The 22,628-nt window shown below is 44.2% G+C and overlaps 1 protein-coding gene across 4 annotated transcripts in view; it reads left to right on the forward strand.

The window, feature by feature from the left end:
* Positions 1-3,773: 3,773 nt before the first annotated feature.
* PPP6R2 (protein phosphatase 6 regulatory subunit 2) overlaps positions 3,774-22,628 on the forward strand; it is a 109,683-nt gene continuing 90,828 nt past the window's right edge. For 2 of the 4 annotated variants that reach the window (XM_052790368.1, XM_052790365.1), the window contains exon 1: positions 4,645-4,828. The gene's annotated coding sequence lies outside the window, so the exon portion shown is untranslated. Of the gene's footprint in view, positions 3,950-4,644; positions 4,829-22,628 lie in introns of those variants that run through there. The other 2 variants (XM_052790366.1, XM_052790369.1) reach the window with 2 other exon arrangements.

Here is a 22,628-nt window from a genome sequence, read left to right on the forward strand (position 1 = left end):
TACCGCATCATTAGCCTAACCATGGTATTACTGCACTGCACTATGCTACTGTTTGGAAAACAATTTCTGACCGCATGTAGCTGCTGTGTCATAACACACACAGGATATCTGAGGGAAGGCCTCGCATTTGATCTTTACTTTGATATCTCCTGACAATTTACACAAGCTGAGGACATGCCCCAGAGTATTTTTGGTTTAATGTTGCCTAAACACAAGAGCTTTTATAGTTAATTTCCTCTGCTTGTCTTGAAACAAAAACAGGGAAGACTTTAAGCCCTGATGGGTATCTGGCTCTGCAGCCCTTTTGTGAGGGATGAGGAGGTTGCTGGTCTTGTGCTCCTCTGGACTTCTGCAGAGAAAGCTGCAAAATGTTATTTTCTGCAAGAGAATTTAATCTGCTCAGCGTGGAGGGCTGGACCTTCCGAGCTTTCGGTCTCTACGAAGCAGCTAATCACAGGCCTGCAATTTCTAGCCTTTTAAGCGCCTATATACTCCTGGACCATATTTGGGCAATAAAGGTTCTGCAGAACTGGAGAATGCTGCAGATCTGATCCTCTCCAAAGCTCCAGCCTCGCTGGAGATACTGTGCTGCACAGGGCCAGCATGTCGGTTTTGCACGGCTCCTAAGCAACCTGAGTAAATAGAACATTTCGCAACCTTAACCACAGCGGTTGCTACACTTTCATCTATAATTATCTTTTGCATCAGAGCTCTCAAGAGCAGCCGGCCTACCAGATTTTGCAGGATATTTTGCATTCAGCTTCAGTTTGTCTGCCTTTTCTCTTGCATTGCCAGTCAGGATAATATTCCCCAGACAAGAGGAGAAACATAAATACCCTGCAGACTAGAGGAACGTGCAATATGCTGTAAGCCAAGAAATGTTAGCTCGCCAGCCTCACTTCTGATTGCTGTTTATATTCTGCGCACTTCAGGGCTTTGTTATTTGAACAAGGCCTTATAACTTGCCCCAAAAGGCAGCCAAATATAATTCTTGGTGTTTGGAAAACCTAACACACAAATTATATTTAGGAAAAGAGCCTATGACTCCAGTAGAACGACTAAGACTCTTCCCTTCCTCCCTTCAGTGTTTCTCAGAATTAATGTCAAAACTGTAGCTTGGCAATCCTGATATAATGTCTGTTCTAGGCACTAGATCACACTTCATTTCTAAGCCAAGAATAGAGCCCAGCATTCTTGATCATCGACATCCTATTTCTGGTCGTGCAGCCTCCTAGCAAAATGTGTGCCTAATCCCACTCTAGGTGTGAATCTTAGTAAGGCTTGGACTCATTCCTCCGATTCCAGAACTGGAGAGCTGCTCAGTGTCTGAAACCTGAAATGCTCATTGCGCTGAAGGTCTGAAGATACAGGTAGCCGTACTCTGCCCAAGTCTTCACTGCAGTGATCTTTGGATTTCTGACAAAAACTCTGTTTTTTATGCTTTTTCACTGAACCTCAAATTCAGAATCAAAACTTCCTTAGAATGGGGTTCAATGCTTCAAAGAAAGGAATGAACCCTCACTAGCTAGTAGTCCAGCAAGTCACACAACAAAACACGATTTAATATGTCCTGACTGCTTGATGTGTAAATCAGTTATTTGAGCTAAAGAGTGGCAGCTTTTCAAGCTCAGAGGTGTATGTTAACGACATAGCTTTGGTTGTGAAATATATGCTCCATGTGTAGAAAAAAACTGAGACAGCGTTCACCAGCCTTGTAGTCCAAAGACTGAGAGTTTGCATATGCAGGACGAAGACGCAATTACGCATGCTAATACCTGGAGTGCAAGCCCGATGAAAGCAAGGCTAACTGCCCCAGGACCGGCTGTGGTGTTGGTTTGAAGGCTTTAGGTACAGTTCGGCAACAGTGCAGGTAATGAAATCACAGTCACAGGCTGTCCTCGTTGAGAGCAGCGGGGTGAATTCTTATTGTGCCCTTCGATGAGCGCCTGTTTGGCCACCTGCGAGAATGAGTTTTATACGTTGCCTGCTTACACAATTTGGATTGTTTCTAAATTGTCCGTATCCATTATTATTAGCGTCAGCAATATGCTAAATGACATACAAATTAGCACGATGACAACTTTGCTATCTCAGAGAGCTTGCGGCTGAGCTGCTATTCTACAAGACTTTTTGACACAGCACAATGGCAGGCAGACTCAGCTGCTTAATCTCTCTTGAAGACGGGGAGAACTGAGGTCACTGGTCAGAATAGCGGCTCTGTCCCAGCGCTTGAGTTACTGTTATTTAAGCGGAGCTGGCAGTGTTGTACCTTGCTCCTTCTTTCTCTTCGTTCTGTGTGATTTTTTAAATGATCAGTGGGGAATCCAGACTGATATAAAACACCACGTAAACAGCAAACCTGTTCCTTATTCACAGGCATTAGGATTTAAAACTAAATCCACGTTTCTGTAACCTGGTGAGATCACCGTAATGGTTTAGGACAAAATGGTAAAAATCCTTAGGAAGTTTACTATAAAACTGTGAAAGAGGCAGTCCTTTCTGATTATATTTTTTCTGTATTAGAAACTAAATAATCGTAAGATCATTCAAGATGCGTGTTTTTAAGTACACTGAATATGGACAGCATGAATTTCAATAAACAATTGCCCTGGAAATGCTAAAGCGGTTGGAGGAAGGACACTAAATGATCAGCTTCTTCCTGTTTAGGAAAGCTGAAACACTGGTAAGAGGACAATAACATGATATTTTTCATTACTTACATCCCGGTGTGGATTTTAACAACAGCAAAGGATGTGAAACCTAAAATTAGTGTATTTTCATACATGCACAAGTAGGCAAACACTGATTTTTGTATCTGTTTGAACAGGAAAGAAGTCATACCTGTATTCAGCATCAGCATGTCAGCACGAGTAGCCACAGAAGAGACCGGCAGTTTGTTCGCAGTAGAAAAGAGCTGCCCTTGTAAAACAACCAGGGTCTCAGACCCGCAGGTTATTTTCCCTACTTCAGTAGCTCTCCTTGTTCTTGTACCTGCCTGTGTCCTGGCCGGGGAGAGGTGAGCTGGCAGCCCGAGCCCATGCTTGCTGCCAAGCCCAGATAGTTAAGCTGTATTTTAGTGCATTTCGTGGGACTGGAGGAGAAAAGAAGGAAGCTGTTCCAAGATTGGTACTCTAGTAATCAGCTGGAGAAGACAGGGTCTGCAGCCCCGGCCCTCCTGCGCTACATGGTGGAAATGAATACGCTCTGGGGATGGCTGGAAGACTTGGGAATTTGCTTGGATAGCCGTTGTCGTGTCCCCGGAAGCCACAATAAGCCACAAAAAATGCTTTATAAGCTCATTACCCTCCAATAGACAAAATAGAGAAATGAAACTTCCGAGGTTGTACTTTTTTTTTCCTTATTAATGGCCAACAAAGTGTTAATTACCATACTGGGTACTGTATAAGCTCTTGGAGCCCTTGCCTTCAAGCCCTTATGGTAAAAAAACGGGCATAAACTGGAAATGTTGCCCATTTAGTCATGGGTGAAATTTTTGGTGGCATTCCTGCGGCAAAACTCCTAAACCCTATAGTGTAAACAGGGCAGTACAAAACTGTTTATTTTTTTACATGCCTTGCTGACAAAATCTGCATTTTCCCTTGTTACCATCTCCATCCTCTGGGCATGTTTGCCACCATGGCTCTTCCAGCAGGCGCTTCCACAGCAGGTCTGTCCGTAGGTTCTGAAGCAGACAGGTACACGTTAAATTTTAAATATGTGTTAATATTTGCAGGGTCAAGGCCTGCGTAAGAGTAGCGAAGAAGACGAGGCGTAGCGCTAAATCTAATGGCAGGAGTTAACTTCGGAATTGAGAGAAGAATTGGATCAGTTCCTCTTGGGTTCCTGTACGATGTTGGCGATTAGAAAGCAGTTTATTCACGTTGGAAGACAAATCTGGGCAAGGCAACAATGAAACCTACTTAACCCAGCAAGCGAGCATGACTAAGAGGTATCTTTCTCCCCAGTACTGCTTTCTTCTATCGTTTGGGTCATCCCTTTTTCCTTCTCCTCCTCCTTCTCCCCATCACACTCCCTCCCTTCTCCTCCACGCTCATCCCCACCTCCCTGGACACGAGTCACCCCAACGTTAACCACCCCCAGCCCCATGACAGTGCCTTTCTCTCCCTTCCTCCCCCCGCCGTTATTCCCAGTGACCCCAGGGCCGTCCCCACCGGTGCTGGGTGGGGAACAAGGGGTCTCCCCCATCCCCTTTACTTGAAGGCAGTGGTCACAAGGGGTCCCGCTGTCCCCACGTTCCCCCTCCCGCCCCGGGCCCGGGCTCCCTGCCCTCCTCCCGGCCTGGGCCTGCGTCCCCCGAGACCACGGGCCACCCGGCCCGGGGCCCGTCCCCCCTGCCGCAGAGCAATGTCCCGGGCTGTGACCCGTCCCCGAGGCCGGGGGGGGGGGGGGGGGCGGCCCCGTGTCCCGCTCCCGGTCCCCTTCCCGCCGCCGCCCCCGGCCCAGGGCGCGGCCCCGCCCACCCCGCCTCGCCGCGCCCCTCTGGCCCAGGGTGCCGCCTCCGGCGCGCGCGGCCCCGCCCGCCCCGGCCCCGCCCCTCCTTCCCCTCCGCCCGCCCCCCCCCTCCCCTCCCTCCCTCTTCTCCCCCCCCCCCCCGCGCGCGGCTCTGGGCAGCAGCGGGGCCGCCGCCATTTTGGAGGCAGTCGGAGCGCCCGCAGCTCGCCGCCTCGCCGCCCGCTGTCAGCGCAGCCCCGGCCGCGGCGCCCCGCCTCGGACGCGGCCCATGCCCGCCGGGCCGCCGGCCCTCGCAGCCAGGCAGCGCGCCAGCGGCCTCGCCGCGGGGCGGAGGGCAGGCCCGGACCCCCAGCAGGTGGGTGAGACCCGCGGCCGGGCCCGCCGCCCGCGCCGCCGCCGCCGCCGAGCTGTCACCGCCGCCCTCCCGCCGCGCCGGGACCGGGGCTGGCCGGGCCGCGGGCTGCGCCCCGCCGCGGGCCGCTTTCGCCTTCGTGCGCCGGAGCCGGGGCGCTGGGCCCGGCGAGCGGCGGAGGCGGTGCGCGGCCTGCCGCCCCGCCAGCCCCGCCAGCCCCGCCGCCTCCTTCCCCCGCCGCCGCCTCCGCTTCGGCCTCCTCGGCCGCAGCGACACCCCCTCCCCGCCCCCCAGACCGCCGGGAGGAATCGGTCACCGGTCCCGTAGCGCTGCCTGGGCTGCAGGGTCGCGTCTAGCTGCCCCTGGTTTGTTTTTCGCTGTTTTGGGGTTTTTATTTTTAATAGCCCCGTAGCCCCGCTGGTGCTGGCTGCGCCGCCCCTCCAGCCGCTCTGATCGCAGAGGTCCATTTTTGAGTCCTTGCTCTCGGCCGTGCCGGAGTCCCACCGTGTCGTTTCATGCGATATCTGGGTTAAATCGGACTTTCTGCGCGTGTCAGAGTTTGCTTTTTCGTTTTTCTTTTGGGGGTGGTGGGGGGTGGTGGTGGTGATGTTCGACCTGGTGGGGATGGGTAGTGGGAACGCGGGGATCCAGGTTTTCGTGACTCATGCCTAGGCAGTGGTTAATTGCTGAAGCGGTTGGGAGAGGCGATGTTGGTAAGGTCGGAGGCGGGGGGTCAGCCTCCTGGGGACCCGCTGACTTGGGGTGTGCGGGGCCCGGAGCCTGCGCGAGGGACCCCGCCGGCTTCGCGTGTGCAGTATGTGAAAATAAATGTCACGTTAATAATGTACAGAGACTGGGATAGGAGTTGTAGCCACAGATGGAATCACTACAACACGTAATCTTACAAAAAGACGACTTCTTGACGAGTCCAATGAGGGCTCCCTTCCTAATTTGAAGGCCTTGTTTTGCACTAGTTAAAAAAAAAAAAACAACAAAACAACTAGGAAGTGAAAAAGAGAAACTGAGAGAACTTGGAGGGACCTGAGGTTTTTTTTCCTATCTTGATCTTCCACTTAAAAATTAATATTTTAAAAACTGAAGCTTGTTTTCATAATGTACTTTATTTTCTCTCTAAAAAATGAAGGAGCAAGTTGTGATTCCACCCCTGTCCAGAGCTACACGTTTGAAGCCAAGCATGTACTCACTTACTAGCAGATTTTTGTTATAAAGCACCGTTTTAAGAGTGATGGGAGAATAAACATTTATGATTTCTCTTGTTACTCTGACACTTAAAAGCAGTCTGCCAAAATACTTCAGTGGTAAAAAAATCTGGTGGATGGTAGTATAGCAATTTCCATAGCAACCAATGGTGATATCATGGTAAGCAAAGTTAAATTTTGTAATGTGCAATAGGAACACATAATGATCTGTACTGGTTTGAGTGATAGCAATAAACATTTGCTCAGGAGAAGATGACTGGGGATTGGGTAAGAACAAAATGGTTTGAAGTTGAAGCCTTGCTTTGTTTTTTCGTGTATTCGGTATGCAGGCATTTCTGGTGACTTTTGTACTTTCTTTGTATTACATTGCAAATCCAGGGACCTAGGATAACGTCCTGTCTAGAAATTGTGGAAAATTTGTGGCGCTGCAGCAGCTTTCTGGGAAGAGCTCGGTCTTAGCAGAATGGTATCAGACAGGTGGTGCAGAAAACGGCATTGAGGTTTTGGGAGGTGCCTGCAAACCTCAGACTGTGAGAGAGTGACTGATGTTGAGCATTTGTTCTGGGGATGGCAGGGAGCACTGAAGCATCCTCCTTCTGAACCTGGCATTTGATGAAGTCTTGGTTGTGTTGTAGGAGGCACAGGTTGAATTTCTAAGTTCATAGTTCAGAAATTGGGAGTCTCTAAAAAATGAATAACAAAGAGAAAACTATCTGTAAGATAGGTTTGGGGTTTTTTTTCCTAGTAAGCAAGTATCCTCAGTCTGTGGGCTTAAATTATTTTTGGAAAACTCCAGGCTACTGTCACGAGAGGCATAGCCTGTTCTGCAGTGCTCCCCTGTGGGGGAAGGCTAAAGCCCTTGCAGCCTCCCTTTTGCAGAGGGGTGCTGGTGGAGCTGTTAGAGGCTGGCAGTGCTTCTGAGTGGGGCTCCCCCCCCCCCGCCCCGACTCACAGTTTGCTGGTTGGACTGGGAGTCAGCTGGAGTGAATTAAATTCTTGCTGTCCCCAGATAGCGCGATCCTGAGCTAGAAGGAGGAATCATTTAGTTATGCTTCCCCTCCTCTTTGGTGGGGAGATATCCCAGGCGTAGCTGATGGTGTTTTTCCATGCTCTGTGGAAGAAACACTTCATTTGCGTTCTCCCCTGAGTTATACTGGCTATCAGCTAAGGTGTCAAAGGGAAACCAAAACTGTTTTCTTCACTGAGATACAGTAGGACATCAGTGGTGCAGAAGAATTTCAGCAAAGAAAGGTGTTATGTTTGAGGAAAGCTCGGGCAGGGGAACAGGGGAGATGAGTTTTCTTACTCTGTGTTTCTGATAATAAGGTGTGTAGAAGTGCAAGTGTAAAAGCTGTAGATTATATGTTAGGGAAAATGACTTCATGTACATAATCAAGTAGTATGTTTTCTTAACACAGTGGCTTGGAGTCTGAAGTGTTAGTGCCTGAAGGGCAATAGCTAGAACAGTGTAATAAGCTCAGCCATAAAAATGGGCAAACTGGAATGCCAGGAAATAGAAGAGTATCTTGTTATAGTAAATGTTTCTGAAACAATAGTAGAATGACAAGAATAACTGGGAAACTTGGGTGTAAATGACACAGGAGAAACGGATGAGGTCAGTGAGTTGAGAGCAAAGCAGGAGCTGAGTGGTTGACATAACTTTTGAGAACTTTATAGGAACGAATATTTGTGGGAGGTCTTGTTGTTTTGCTAGATGCAAAATTATTGAAAAACTAATAGAGGAGAGCAGAGTTAATAGACTGTATTAATGAATGATGTCAGCTCTCCATCTGAGCAGTCAAATATGGAGCCACAGTTCAGAGCAGCAGTCTTACTCTTAGCCCTATTTATAGGGTAACACAGTTCTGTTCTTAATTATGTTTTATGGGCTGGGGAATCGGTTTGAGTGTTTGTTACCTCCTTTTCACGGAAAATCTACAGATGTCAGTGGGTTTATATAAGGATCAGGGAAAGAATGTGGCCTCTGTGTGACCAATAGTAGCAACAAAGGAACTTAAGTGTCTTCTTTGATTCAATATTATTAGAAGCAAAAGTATGTTGTCTTTTCTGTCCACTGCTATGTTTCTAGGGCGCTTCGTTTTTTAATTGCACTCTTCTCTTTCCCTCTCCCTGTCTATATTTCTCCCACCGTCCTCCCTTCCCCCTGTGATGGACTTCTCTGCTCCTCATTTTGATCTGCTAAAACAGTCAGCAGGGCAATAACCAATATTGACATTATTGTTACGTGCCTTGGCTATTTTTACCTGCGTGTTAACTCTGGTATGGGGGGGAGGAACTCGGACAAATAAATACTAGTTATCTTGGGTAATGAAGCTTTTGTAGCCAAGGTTAAAAAAATCTCAGACTAGAAAACCTCGGCTTTTGGTGGAATTTGAATGCCACACACATCGCATACATGGTGTTCGGATCAGGTCTGCAAATGAGAAGTTTGACATCACTGGCTGAATTAACAGTGACGTTCTCTCTTTTTGCTTATTAATGCCATTTAGTCCTAGATAAAGCTGAGACAGTGCAAGTAGTTACAATAATAAATGGCTACATAGCAATGCCTGAAGCCTAACTAAAATTGTCATCTTTGGCAGGGGTCACTTCAAACTAAACACCATGTGGCACTGAGCTTTGGAAAGGGGTTTGTCAGCAAAATTAGGATAAGCTAGCTTAGGAGAACGTAATGTCAAAAAAAGGAAGTTAAAATCATTAGCCTGAGCATGGAAGCTCTGCAGCTGTTGAGCTGTGACTGCTGACTACTACTGATTTTCCCTCTCAATTTCTCTTTCTTTGTGTCTACCTGTTTTCTCATTCTGTGCATGAATTGTAGGCTCTGCCCCGCAGAGCCTTTGGCCTGCGTGGTGCCTGGTACAGGGGCAGCCTGTCCCTGAAGTGGTGCCTCTGGATGTCACTGCATTGCAAATACTAGATTTCTTACTGTTGTGTCAATGTCGTGTGCTTAAGGACACAATCTTATCTGGACAGAAGGGGAAACCGGAAGGCATGAGAAAATAACATTATGGTTAAATGGCAAAGTTCAAGAAGTTATTTGAGCTAAACAGGCAGAGCTGGGAACTATTTCCTTACCTAGGCAGAGTAAGAAACGTTCACCAGCTTTTGCTTGGTAGGTGGCATGGTAGGCGGCATAGTAGGCAATCTACATAGTTTGCAAAGAAAACTTTCCAAACATATTGATTACTTGAATTCAAGGTTTGCGTTCAGTTGGCAAATGCCTCTGCTGTTCTTTCCATTATGCCTGTGCTAGTTGTCTTTTTTTTTTTTTAAGATTTTATTTCAGTTCTGCAGTTTGCTGCTATTCAGAGCATTGTGGCCTGCAGTGACACTGATAACTATTAAGTCACTTTGATTCTGATTTTGTTTGGCAGAATTAGGAGCAATAGCAGCAAAGCAGAGACTGGCACTGCTTCCTGGGAGAAAAATAAAAAAATGCAAAGACTGCAGTAGTGGAGATGGTCTTTCTTGCTGCAACCTACAGGAAGGAAGAAGGAAATAGAACACAAGATATTTCAGTTTCAGTTTGGTCTTTGATTTTTCTATGGTAGACTTAATTATGTTAGCTGAGAAAATGCATGATGGGTATGCCTTGACATTTTGTGATAAGCGACTTATTCTCCCCTGTGTAGCAATTTCTTCCTTTCTTTTCATTCCTCATATTCTTGCAAAACCCACGGATTGTTTCAGCTTCTTACTTTCATGTGCAGTGGGGTGGTATGAGAAAGTTTGTGTTTCTTTAGCTGTTTACTTTTCATTTTCTTCCTTCAGAAGATCCTCTGGTATGCAATTTAATGTAACTCTTTTATGTTAAGACAGATTTCTTTTTTTTAAGAAGGATAATTGAGACTATAAGCAAACAGGTTGAAAACTGTATCCCGTCTCCCTGAGCCAGAGGACTAAGGCTGCAGTTCCACAGCAACATCAATGGGCCCGAGTCCAGGTCGCCATGTGTTGGCATTAATATTTGTGTGGTGCACCACTTTGGAGAGCTGAGCGGGCTGAGTGCTAACCCTGCTTGGAGGGAGTAGTTTTAAGCTGGATCAGCTCCCTCAACCAGCTCGATGTGTAGTTGCACAAACAGCGCTGACAAGGGAGGATGCAGGAACGTGTGACCCAGGAAGGAGAAGAGTAAAAAGAGCAGGTCTCTCGCCATCTGGGTTTAAATAGGGTGTGGTTCAATTTAACTAATCTAAGTTTGCGGTGCAACGTGTTCCTGGTTTGTCCCTCTTCATTAGTGCTGGTCCCATACTTACAGGGAGCCAGTCTGTCATAAGACTTACCCCCCTTTCCCTGCTCATTTTCTACTGGTTTATTTTACTTAACAGGCATGGTAGGAACAGATGTGCACCGCTGCTGGAACGTTTGCTGAACAGTTTAAATACAGAGGGGTTGGGAATAGTGGGGCTGCAGCAGTAGTGTTAACAAAAGCAGTCATTCCATGTTAGATTAAATCAAACTAAGCCTAGTGAATAGAATATTCAGGTCATCCTCAGAGTCCCAGGACCTCAGCTCCTGAGCCAGAGTACCCGATTAATAGTCAACAGATGCTCAATCAGCACTCAATTTAACAAATTAGAAAATACTAAATGATGGATTTCAACTTGGTTCTATTGCATGTTATCCTTTTTTTTAATATGGAAGTTTATTTTTCTTAGTGCTGAGTTGTTTTTTACTACTTCTGCATTCTCCCAGTCCTTTACTTACTACTTTTTAACACTACATTGTCCATGGTATATCCTAGATTTTCTACTATCTTTTTTTATTTTCTTCCGTTTTCTTTCTGAGCCTCCCCCTCCCCCCCCCAACATTGTGTTTCAGGGGCTGGAGACCTCTCACTGAAGTTCACACATCTATGATGTAAATGTCTTCTTCTGAGGTAGCCATTTAGGATTCCTTTTTTAGTCAATGGAGAGAAAGAGATGCTTATGTTCTTTTGATGCAGAAGTCTAAAATAGAGCTGAGTTTTGCTGTAGAAGTGCTGATTTCTCTCCTACTGCAAAGGGAGTCTGGGTGACTAATTCAGATTAGTCATCCATAGTATAAAGATCTACACGTTAGGTGAGACAGATCCTATTGCAGAAGACAACTTGCTAGGCAAAGATTCTGATGGAGACCTCCTCATCTCAGTGAGGTTGTCTTCTCGCCCTTGGGTGGATTGTAAGGTGAATGAGACATTGGATATGTTTTGCAATGTGCTATGCCCTTAGCTCTGCTTGATGAATCTTCTTCCTCTTTCATAGCTGACTGATAAGTTTGAAAGCAGTGTCTATAAATGATTCAGAATCATATAGTTATCTAAGACCAATACAATAACCAAACTTAAGTTTTCGTCATATACATCACCAGCACGGTTGGTTTTCCAGATTCTGTTTGAGTCATATAGATGCTAGCCAGAGGAGTAGCTATATGTTGTGATCGTCTGCCTAGTTTGGGTCATAAATAAGCAGTAAGCTCCATGGTGCAAGAGGTGGGATTTCTTCATGTTTCTTCAGTGCTTAGCATGAAGAGGACCCTAAGGTGAAAAGAAGTTAATCACTGTTTTAGTGAATGTAAATATTGAGGTTTTTTCCTTGTACTTTCTCTAAAGACCATTTAATTATGACCAGTCCTGGAGACTGCTACATGTGTCTGAGTTTTTTTGTGAAGACTCAAGGATGAAGTAGCAGAGTAGTTTACAAAAATATGAAGGTGCTTGAGGATGCCAAATTTTGCAGAAACACACATGATGTTTTAGGGATGCGGTGCCAGGAATACATGCATATTCGATTTCATTGATGTTACACTGTACCCACTGTTTCCTCTTACAAAATAGGCAGCTAATTTCATTGCTTCTGTTTTTCCTGTTACTTTGTCATCTTTGTTCTTAGCTAACTGTAGTCCCTATAAAATAGCTGCTACAAGTAGTAAGTGTTAGTATCTGTAGTGCTTTCAGCATGGCAGCTTTCATTCGGTGTGTCCATGGCCTCCTCGGTCCTGTTTTTCCCCTCCATTTTACATAGCAGCACTGCTAAAGAATGTTGTGTCTTGCAGAAAAAAACCTTACCGCTTTGACTTCATTTTTCATGAGTGAAATTTTTTACTCAATTGAAGCGAGCTTATCAGTGCTGTTTTTTAAAATAACTGTAAGAAAATGTTGGAATGAAGTGGTGCCGTTCCCAAGAACAAAACTATTTAATTATTTTTAGTCTTAGAAGAGACCAGCAAGTAAAAATATTTAATGTATACTTGGGGCTTGGATATATGCTTGATTTTTTTTTTTTTTTTTTTTACAAGGAACTGTGAAGTGAAACCGGATCACCTAGTAGTCACAGTAAACACTTACCATGTGAGGAAAATACTGTTGCATCATCATGGTTTGTTGTTAGAGCTGGTGGATTGTGCCCTGGTCATGAATATATTATTTTGGGAAAAGCAGAAACTTTACCAAATCGCTAACTACCAAACAGCAGACCTAGTGTTTGGAGAAACAGGAGGATCTCAAAGGTCCTTGATAAAAAGAAACAGTCTTCTGCTGACCTATGTGTTTAAGTTTTAATACATGAAAGGCAATTCTTGCTGGAAGGAAATCACTACAATTTATGTATATTGGCTGGTTTAAACTCCGGCTGCCTAACAGGGAAGAGATGGGGGAAGACCAGACAGTGTAGATGGAAGGTCTGTGAAAATCCATCTCAGTGTGTGAAGTAATAAGCCAAAGTAACATCAAAAGTATGATTATTGGAATGGATGCTATGCCTGAAAATGGCAAAATATTATGCGTGTTAGTGTTAGAGACGATTTTGAGGTATGTGATTAAAGAAAATAGCAGGGCAGAGAAGATAAAAACCATACTAGGTAATCTGCTATATTTAAAAAGAGCAAGGGAAAGTCTGATGATGTGTGGAATTCTAAATGTATTTCTCATTCACAATTTTTGGCATGTATGTAACTTGTCGAGCTTGATGTCAGGGATATCAATTAGGCCAAGAGTTAGTGTGGGTGTTTTACCTGTTAAATAAGAGGGGAGAACATTTGTTTATGCGTGATGCTGAACACCACCTTAATATACTGTGAAGTATACTGGTGGGGTTGAGAGAAGACCCTCCTTATGTTCCTGTAGTTCCATGTTGTTTTTTTTCTGTACCTAATTCTGAGGCAGCGGGTGCTGCCTGCTTTCAGGGACTGAATGCCACAAGCTGTTTCTCTATAATGATATTTCTTACTTGAAACCTAGGATGCTTCCCTTTCCCTTACCACTTCTTTGTTCTTACTTGGACTGTTACATGCAGCAGTGGAGGGAAATTTAGCTTAGGCTCCTGAGGTTATGTCTGTACTATGCGGCTGAATGTGATGCAGAGAGATCTGTGGACGAGCTGTAGAGCTGGAAGGAGTCCCATTCCATCACCTCCAGCTCAGTGCGGAGCTGATGTGCTTTCTCTGTTTTCAAAACTTGAGCTGGTGTCTCTGTACAGCATTGTACTGCGCTTGTAAATATACCAGCTTGCTAAATTGGGAGGGGCATCTCTTAATATGGTGCTTTATTGTGCTATTCAGATTTAGAAGCAACAAGAATATTATTTAAAATGTCACTATAGTATTTTCCAGCTGAGAAAAAAAACCACATTACTTTCAGAATTTGTAGAATGCAAAAAGAACTCTCTCATCTTTGGAAGGGATTAATAGTCGTCTTTATTCTTCGTAGTTTGAGAAGGCAGGTTTTAAATTAACTGGAAGATATTTCACTCAAGCCGAGTTGCTTGTGAGGCCTGTTGAAGTGCTGGGTGCTCTTATGAAAGTTACAGTGGCGAGTGCTCTCAGTGCTGGAGGGAATGCTTTCCTTTGCAACAACAACGCAGCAAATGTTTCTGTTGCTTATAGCATGCTTTGCTTGAAACTGGATTTCTGACTTGGGAATTGTTACTCGAATAGGCTTCGAGTGTTGTATGCGAATTAATATCTTACGATGACTCCTTGTAACTCATTTAGTTGCAACACCAAGCAAGCTTGAACATGAGGTTTTATGATAGTCAGAGGTGATCACTAAGATGATGCTCTGTTCCTGTAGCTATTGTAATTTGCATTCTCTGAGGTATTTATAGAGATCGAGGGTACTTACTGATGATCTTTTGTGCAAGGTTGATGTTAATTTCTTGTCCCAAAGTTTATACAATCCCTAGAATTCTTTATTAAGCTTGGAAAAATAAATGTCATCCTTTTGAGTCATTTGAAATCTTTACCTTTTCTGTTGCAGAACCTGTGCTTTTTATTAGTGGGTTTGGTTATGATTAAGGCCATTTAGTTACAATGTGAACTAATTCTTAGAATTTGTGCTTAAAGCCATAGTTTGACATGCCTTTAAGCTGGCACTACTGCTGAAAAGCTGTCCCGTTCTTGCTGCTCTTACCCATTCTTTGTCACTTCTCTACCCTCCCTCCTTGCTGGCACAAGCATTTGTGCAGCTATGTCATGAACGAGTTTGGGGGAGTGATTCAGCTGAAATTTTTTTCTGCTAATAGCTGCATGGAAAAGGAAAACAATTTTTTTTTTTCTTCAGCAGTGCAGGCTTAAATACATGGCAAACTATGGCCTAACGTCGTCAGCGCATAATTCTGGTTTGTGATTTCAGGAGCAACCTGAGCTTTAATGTTTATTTGTCCAGGTAAAGCCCATTGAGCTCCTAAGGGTGGGTCTGAGATTTCCAAATGATTGTTTTCCTTTCTGATGAATGAAGCTTAGCCCATAAATATAGTTTAAGTGGTGCCATGCAGGGAAAACAGGCTGATGGTCCATTGTCATATATAAGATTTTTTTCTTCTAAAGTGTCTTAATATTTATTTTACCTGTAGAACTACGTAAACTTTGTGTGGACTGCGTCTATATGATGTCCTGAAAGATTAAGGAAATTAAAATGCATATGTTGTTTAATATCTTCTTTTAAGGCACTGACTTGTTACAGTTTTGACAAAGCAATATTGTGCCTTGTTTCCATGTCGTCTGGTTGGTAGAAAAGTGCAATGTCAGAATATTCTGGTAAAAACTGCAGCATGCAAAAAATGTAGAGAGAGGCACAAATGCAGTTTTGAAGCTTTGAACTTTTATAAAGGACCGTTAAAGGAGTTGTTTTTCTTGCTCATTTGAGGACATCGCAGTACTAAAATAGGTGTATCTGAAACGTACAGCTCTTGGTCGTCTTGTAAAGCGCAACAGGAAGTCTTAGCTTGCAAATGCTGCTGGTTTGCTATCTAATAGTCTGAGTGGAATGGTGTTTCTTTTGTAATAGTGGCTTACTCTGCAGCAAAAAATAAAATATCCAGGGTCCAGAGATCAATGCGATAAATGACTTTGTGACAAACTGGGTTTTCTGAGAAATGCTGCTTGTGTGTCCCAGTAAATACCAGCATATCACTTCTGAGATAGTAGTCTAATTAATAATAATTATTTCTGAAGGGTTTAACTGCGGTGATCAAGGAGAAGATTTAATTTGTTGCTTAAACAACATGTAGTAAACAGTCTAAGTGGCTTCAAAGTCTTGTTTAAGCTGTGCAAGTGAATGAGGAGTGGAGTGTCTGAGGAGTCCTGCAAGACATGTAAATCGACATGTAAAAAACCCCCGTGATTTTGTTTTGCTTGTTTTAACAATGATTGTGCGTTAGCTTTTTAATATTCAAATCAAGTTGCAAGTCTTACACTTGAAGGTTAATCTTTAAAGTGAAGCACAGAAATCCCCCTGGGGTTCCTTGTAGATGCTGCTGATGCCTTCTTCCATGGGGGAGATGGACTCTAGAGCTATGTAAACAGAGAGAATAGTAATGAAAATGTTTGACTATTAATCTTCTTAAATTATTAGTGATAGAGTGAGGTACAGGTTAAAAATTTTGAGATAACTATGCCCTTATAGGTAACGTGAAGCTGGTAGGCTGTGGAGTTTAATTCTTTGGTATGTGTTTAGCTCCATATGCTTTTGACTGGCCTAGAAAAAAAAGACCTTTTTTGTGCAATTATGTTCACAGTGCATTTGGTATATTTTTCTGGCTAGCTTTTCCTGCGTTTTTTGAAGCGCTGCAGTTTCTTCAGTGTCTGGGTGTGTTGAATTTAATTAAAAATGTAACATTCAAATAAAGAAGCTGTGCAAATTTTGTCCTTAGCGCGGGGTAGGGCGTCAATTAGAAGGCTGTTTAACTAGATACTAGGTGAGGATAAAGTTGATCATCAAAACAAAGTACTTCTTGATATCATCTCTTTATTAGGGAACTTCAGAAGCATAGAATAATTAGAAGTAGCTCTTAATTTTGTGTGCAGATTTGTACAACAGACAGACCTTCATCATTTTTTGCCTGCAGCAGTTTTTTATTAAAAGAAAAAAAACCAACACAACCCCTTACTGTGCTGGTATACCGGACTCCTGCAGTACTTGTGATTTAATGTTTGTGTCCAAGGAATGTAAATGTAGATGTCTGTTTCATTTGTCAGTTAGATGTTAAGAAGGAATGAAGAAATTCATATCCCTAGCTCAGAAGAGGAAAACAGAAGCAGGCCCTTGGCTAACTGGTGAAATACTGTTTTGGTTAAGGATAAATTTTATCTGAGAATTCTGAGTGTATCAAAGGGTTTTCCAATCAACGGCTTGGGCTAAGCAGTCTCTCAGGAAGCTGAAAAACATCTTTAGTTATATGGTAACGTTTGAAGATTAACAGAATCCTCTGTTCAGTGTTCCCATCTTCTTCCCCATGTTTGCTGTGGCCATGGAGCGACGTGAGTGCCCCTTGTAGTACAGGTGCCCTCTGAGGTTGTACACCGTTTCTGAAGGGTGGATTTGGGACAGAGATTTTCCCCTACTGTTTTCTGATGCTGGGCTGGAGACAGTTGCAAGGCAAACCCTGGACAACATGGCAGGAGAACGCTGTGCCAGAAGGCTGCAAAGAAAAGGTTAGGGGAAAGGGGGCTGCAGAGCTGGTATCACGGCAAAAGGAGGAGCGCAAGCTAAGAGCCGGCTGGTGCTGCTAGGCTGCCAAGTGGATTTCAGCGCTGCTGCGTACGGCACAGGTGTCTTCACGTTGGGACGAGTAACTGTGGCTGAGTATACAGTGCTGGGTTTGCTAGTTCTGAAACATCAAAATCCAGATACAGAATCTTTCCTGAAAATGCCATTAATAAAGTGTATTGTGGCCTCTGCTTAATTCGTACTGCGGGGTTGGGATACCAGGTTGATATAGTGTGACAAATTTCAGTTGGGAGATTTGACTCTTGTCCAGGAGGTGTGTGCTTGCCTGTGTTCGGCAGGATGATAATCTGTCCTTTCCGTTTTGAAGTAGCCAAAGCTTCGAAGGCAGAAGCAGATGCTTGCACTGGAGTTCAGGGATGCACTTGCTAGAGGAAGCTGCTTCCACTCCAGAAGACCTTGACAAACCATTCTGCCATTCAGACAAAGCTTTGTTGGCCTTCTGCTCTGAAAGTGGCTTACAGGCAAAATACTCTTCCCCCCGCCCCAGGATAAATCCTTCATCTGTATAAAACAGAAGCTTCTGACTGTTTGACAGTTCACCTCTGAAGGCTATGAGACTTTGAGGGCTGGAAGGAAGATGAAGTAATAAAATAATGATAAACTAAGTCCATTTTTTTTTTTTTTTTTTTTACTAAGGCTGAAACATGGTATAAGATCATAGTTTTCATAGGTTTTAAGTATTTAAGTTATCCAATAGTAAGATAATAGCTAACTACAAAGCTAGCTCAGTACAATAGAGACAGTGTATAATTTTGTATGCTCAGTTGTAGGAGGGAATAAAGGCTATAATTCATTTCTGTGTTTTATGTTCTTGAGACTTTGATGTGTACATGTGCAGTCAGAGCTTGGCAGAAATTGCTGAGATCATAACAGTTTGACATCCAGTGGGATGCGCGTGCTTACTGGGGTGTGTGTGGACAGCTGCTGGAACCATCATTGCCTCTGAGGACTCTAGCCTATCCTGCTTTGCCTTTTATTCAGAGTTTACCAAAAAGAACTGGGCAAATGAGTGAGGGAAGAAAGAGAATAGTGATGAATGAGAATATATTTATGTAAAATTCTGATGTTAAAATAGTTGTTTTATTCATGTCCTGCAACTTCTAAAGGTGTCCTGAAACTGCTGTGACGCCTCTTGCAATGTTTCATGGAGAACCCTTCATAGATAATGTCCCTTGGCTTTATTTTCACTGAACCTATAGCTAGCTGTTTCAAGTGAGGAAGGGCTAATTGTGTGATTGTAATTTGGGAACAGAGGAGGCTGGTTTGGACTCATTCAGGCTGCTGTATTAAGGACAGCTGCTCATTTCATCTTAGTTTCTTAACTTACTCAGCTATTGCTTGTAAAATTGCCTTCTTACACCTAAGGCCTACTTCCGTTTGCTATGTGAACTGTTACTTATTTCACTGGCTATAACGCAAACCTTGGTTTCTGTTTTTCTCATGACTTTGTGCTTAGTCTTTTATTGTAGTATTAAGCTACAGTTTCAGTGTGGCACTAAGGTTGGAACAGATTTGCCTAAATGTTTGATCTTGAGAGATTAAGGCTCTGTATACCTGTAGAGGACAGATTTGTATCTTGATGTTTTACTCTTATGCTTCGGACTTTATTGCTCGCAACGGACCGTACTTAAAATAATATGCCTACCCATGGTAGCATTACTCATGGAAGCACGTGGAGCATGTCAGATAACGCTTCATAACATCTATTTTTGTTGTTGTTGGGTTGATGTGACGCTTTTATGCTTGGGGAGGGACTGATGTAAAAAGACTGCCAAGACTTGGCTTTCAAAGGGTGTCTGCAAGTAGGTTTCTAAAGAGAAAAACATTTTTTCAGGTAAGAGAGGCTCCTCTCTAATAAGGTTGAATTTTCTATTACCGTCAAAAGACAACATGACTACCAAGGGCGGACATGATACCAATTTGAATTTGAAGCAGTGCGTATTAATGAAGTCTGAGTCCTTCCAAATTGCAGATTAGGTGGGCTAGAAAGAAGTAAAATGTTGGTGAAGAGGCGTTCTGTATTTCCTGCCTTTAACTTTCTATTTTTTATTTTGCCTTCTTGTGGCTCCATGGACAGCTACTTCACAGGAGAAGTATAGCTGGTAGGAAGGAGATACGTGACTACCTGAAAGGGCTTTATTTGTTCTCCATGTAGTGGTGGGCTTCAACAGCTCCAACGCTTATTAGATACAGCAGGAAATCCCCAATACTGCTTTAGTTTGTGTGGAGAACCACAGACGTCTCAGGTATAATTTCATAATAATCTGAAAAAAAATCTCTCTTTTTGAACTGTAGTTTACATAGCAAGGTTTTTCTTTCATCCATTGGCGTTTTTCACTGTTCTTCATGCCTTGTGTGAATATAAGAGGAATCAATACAAATCTTTGATTTAATCTTGGCTATGTTATAAGATGAATGAGGAGATTTTTTATCAGCATTGTTTCATCTTGGAAACAAGCACTGAGAGTGTATTCCTAAAGAGTCTGAAGTAGGGTCCTAAAGAGGTTGAGAGTGAGCTCTAGAAATAATTGAGTAGCTCACAGTTCTCTCCCCCTGACAGACCGAAATGTAGATTCTGAGCATTTTGAACCCAAAGAAGAGTAGACTGCTGTAAGTCATCTATTACCTGTATTGTGGGTGTACTTCAACAGTGAGGTGTGGTGCTGCATCCAAGCTCTGCCAGAACGGGGCTTGTACTGTAGTGTGCCATCTCCACCTATGTTAGGTTATTGACAGTGATGGGGTCGTGGAGCTGGAAGATGAGGGCAGGATGGTGATGGGACAGGGGGTATTGGCTGTGATGAACTGCAGAGGCTGTTAGAGGCAACCAGTAACAGCCAATAACCTCGTACTGGGGACAGGCGATCGCAGTGGGGTTTGAAGGGATGGCAGCCTGGGGTGTGGATGTGCAAAGCAGCAGCACAACATTGATGCTTCAGTACCAAAAGGTTGTAAGTAGTGTAATACAGAATACTGTAACACAGGTAGTCTATGTATTGCAAGCAGTTGTCTTTTGACAGGTCACAGCAGTTAAATCCTCAAGAAACCGAAGTGGTGTGTGCAACAGCAGAAGAAAAGAAATAGTTGAGTGCTGTCAGTATACAGGGCCTTAGCAGCAGGAGAGAACTTGAGGCATTAAAATACATTCAGAAGATGCTAACATCTGATTCATGCTCTATGAAGTGTAGGTTAAAACATCATCAAGATTTCCATCAGTCTGACCAGGCTAAAATCCCTTCAAACACAACAGCTGGTGGTTGATAGGAACTGGAGAAAGAATTATTTCAAAGGGATTGTTAGTGTGTCCAGAGTATATTTTTTTCAGTTGTTTTGAACAGATTCACTAACAAGACTTTCCTTGTTCTGCTCTTAAATGCATAATACTGTTCTGGTCACCTCCAATGCAGAACAGCAGTTGTGAAGTACTTGCATCATCAAAAGCTTGATTCTTCCCTTTTTGAATGATGCGCGCTTACCAGTCCCTTGACAAATAACAGCATATCTTCTGAAAGGCTGAAATGAAGCACATCTGGGGTGCACTATATGACATGACTGTGAGGAGTGCTTAATAGACCTGTGCTGCTGTACAGAGGGCTGTCAACAGACTGGAGAAATGGGCCAGTAGCAGTCTCATGAAGTTCAGCCAAGGGAAATGTCAGGCCCTGCCCCTGGGGAAGGATAACCCCATGCACCAGTACAGGCTGGGGCTGAGCAGCTGGAAAGCAGCTCTCCAGTGAATGACCTTGGGGTCTTGACGGACACAAGGCTGGCCAGGAGCCTTCTGGGCTGCAGTGTGCAGAGTGTTGCCAGCAGGTCAAGAGGCGATCCTTCCCATCTGCCCAGCACTGGTGGGGTCACATCTGGAGTTCTGGGTCCAGTGCTGGGCTCTGCAGGATGAGAGAGATACGGACGTAGTGGAGAGAGTCCAGCAAAGAGCCACAAAGTTGATTAAGTAGTTGGAGCATTTGCCCCATGAGGAGAGGCTGGGAGAGCTGGGGCTGTTCATCCTGGAGAAGAGATGGCTCAGGGAATCTCATCAATGTGTATAAATTCCTCACAGGGGAGTAAAGGAGATGGAGCCAGGCTCTTCTCAGCTGTACCCAGTGACAGGACAAGAGGCAGTGGGCCCAGATGGAAATATGGGAAACTGTCTGAACATAAGAAAACATGTTTTCACTACAAGGGTGGTTGAACGCAGGCACAGGCTGCCCAGAGAGGTGATGGAGTCTCCATCCTTAGAGACGTTCAAAACCTGCCTGGACATGGCCCTGGGCAGCCAGCTCCAGCTGACCCCGCTTTGAAAAGCAGTGCGTTGGACTGGATGATCTCCAGAGATGCACTTCTATCTCCTCCATTCTGTGGCTGTTGCTGTTACAGGAAACTGCTGGTTCATATCCACATTAAGGTAAAAGCTGCTAAACTGTTAATGGTGCTGTGCACAGCTGTCCTTAATTTGCATGAAGTTGCTATGTTTTTGCTTTGTTTTAAGGAGTCTCTTGAACTGTACCATACAGGGCAGCAATTGCTTCAGGCTTATTGCATGCCCTGAGACTGCTGTCAGGTTGTAGTCCTCAATAGTTGCCTTTATTTGCATTGTTACGTTTTGGCGTAGGAGTCCATGATGCTTCTGGACACAGGTGTGTTGTGTCTCCTGTTGCAGGAGCCCTGGCACCTGCTGAGGGTAGTCTGTGAACTGGTCAGTGTGGCTGTCACGAGCCCAGGGTTATGCAAGTGTCGGGGTAAAAGCATCCGATTCTGTGGGACACACCATAGCCCATAAAATGACGCAGTTGTTCTTTACTTATATCTGCTTGTTCAAAAATGGTCTGAATCATTCTTGTGGTGTGTCCCCAGTGGGTACGTGCCAGTTCAGAGATCAGAGTCAGTACTGCAGTGTGGCTGATGGTATTTTTGCTTTGTATTTCCTGGCTTTTGCAGTTAGCTTTAGCTGTACTTTGTATCAGTTTCAGTTTTGGATGACACTTAATGGACTGGTTTCTATGATAGTCCATACGCTTGCTGATTTTCTTTTAAGCTACCTCAACTGGGAAATACTCTTCCCAGAAAAGGGGGAATTGAGTTTTCCATCTGAACGTGCCCTGACCTGACTGTCAGAGGGAAAGTGAAGAAAACGAGAATGTTGAAAATGGGAATAAGCAGGACGGACCCTTCACCCAGAAGCATCTTCTAATCAACGTGCCATTTGTCTGGGTTGGCGGTGGACACTTGTGCTTCTACAAATAGCAGTAGTGGTGTTTGGCCTCTCTGCATCAGCCCTGTGGTGTGAGGTGGTGGAGGATGTTTTGCGGTGTTGGTCAAGGTCCCAGCTCGGCACCTTCCTCAGCCTTCCTAAGGCTGTGCAGAGTGTGGTGGTGGGGTAGCTCTGCCTCTCCAGGGGCTGCTGGTGTGGAAGTGTGCTCTGTGGCTGTGTGCTTTGCAATTATTCTCAGAGATGTTAGAAAAATTTCTAAATAGAACTTGCTTCCAGCAGGAGAATATGGTTTAAAATACTGCTGGAAGCAAGTGGAAAAGAGCCTTAAAGAAGGCTGTGAATGCTCAAGGAAGAATGTCAAATTTC

Source organism: Harpia harpyja, chromosome 6, assembly GCF_026419915.1.
Source record: "Harpia harpyja isolate bHarHar1 chromosome 6, bHarHar1 primary haplotype, whole genome shotgun sequence".
Lineage (NCBI taxonomy): Eukaryota > Metazoa > Chordata > Aves > Accipitriformes > Accipitridae > Harpia > Harpia harpyja.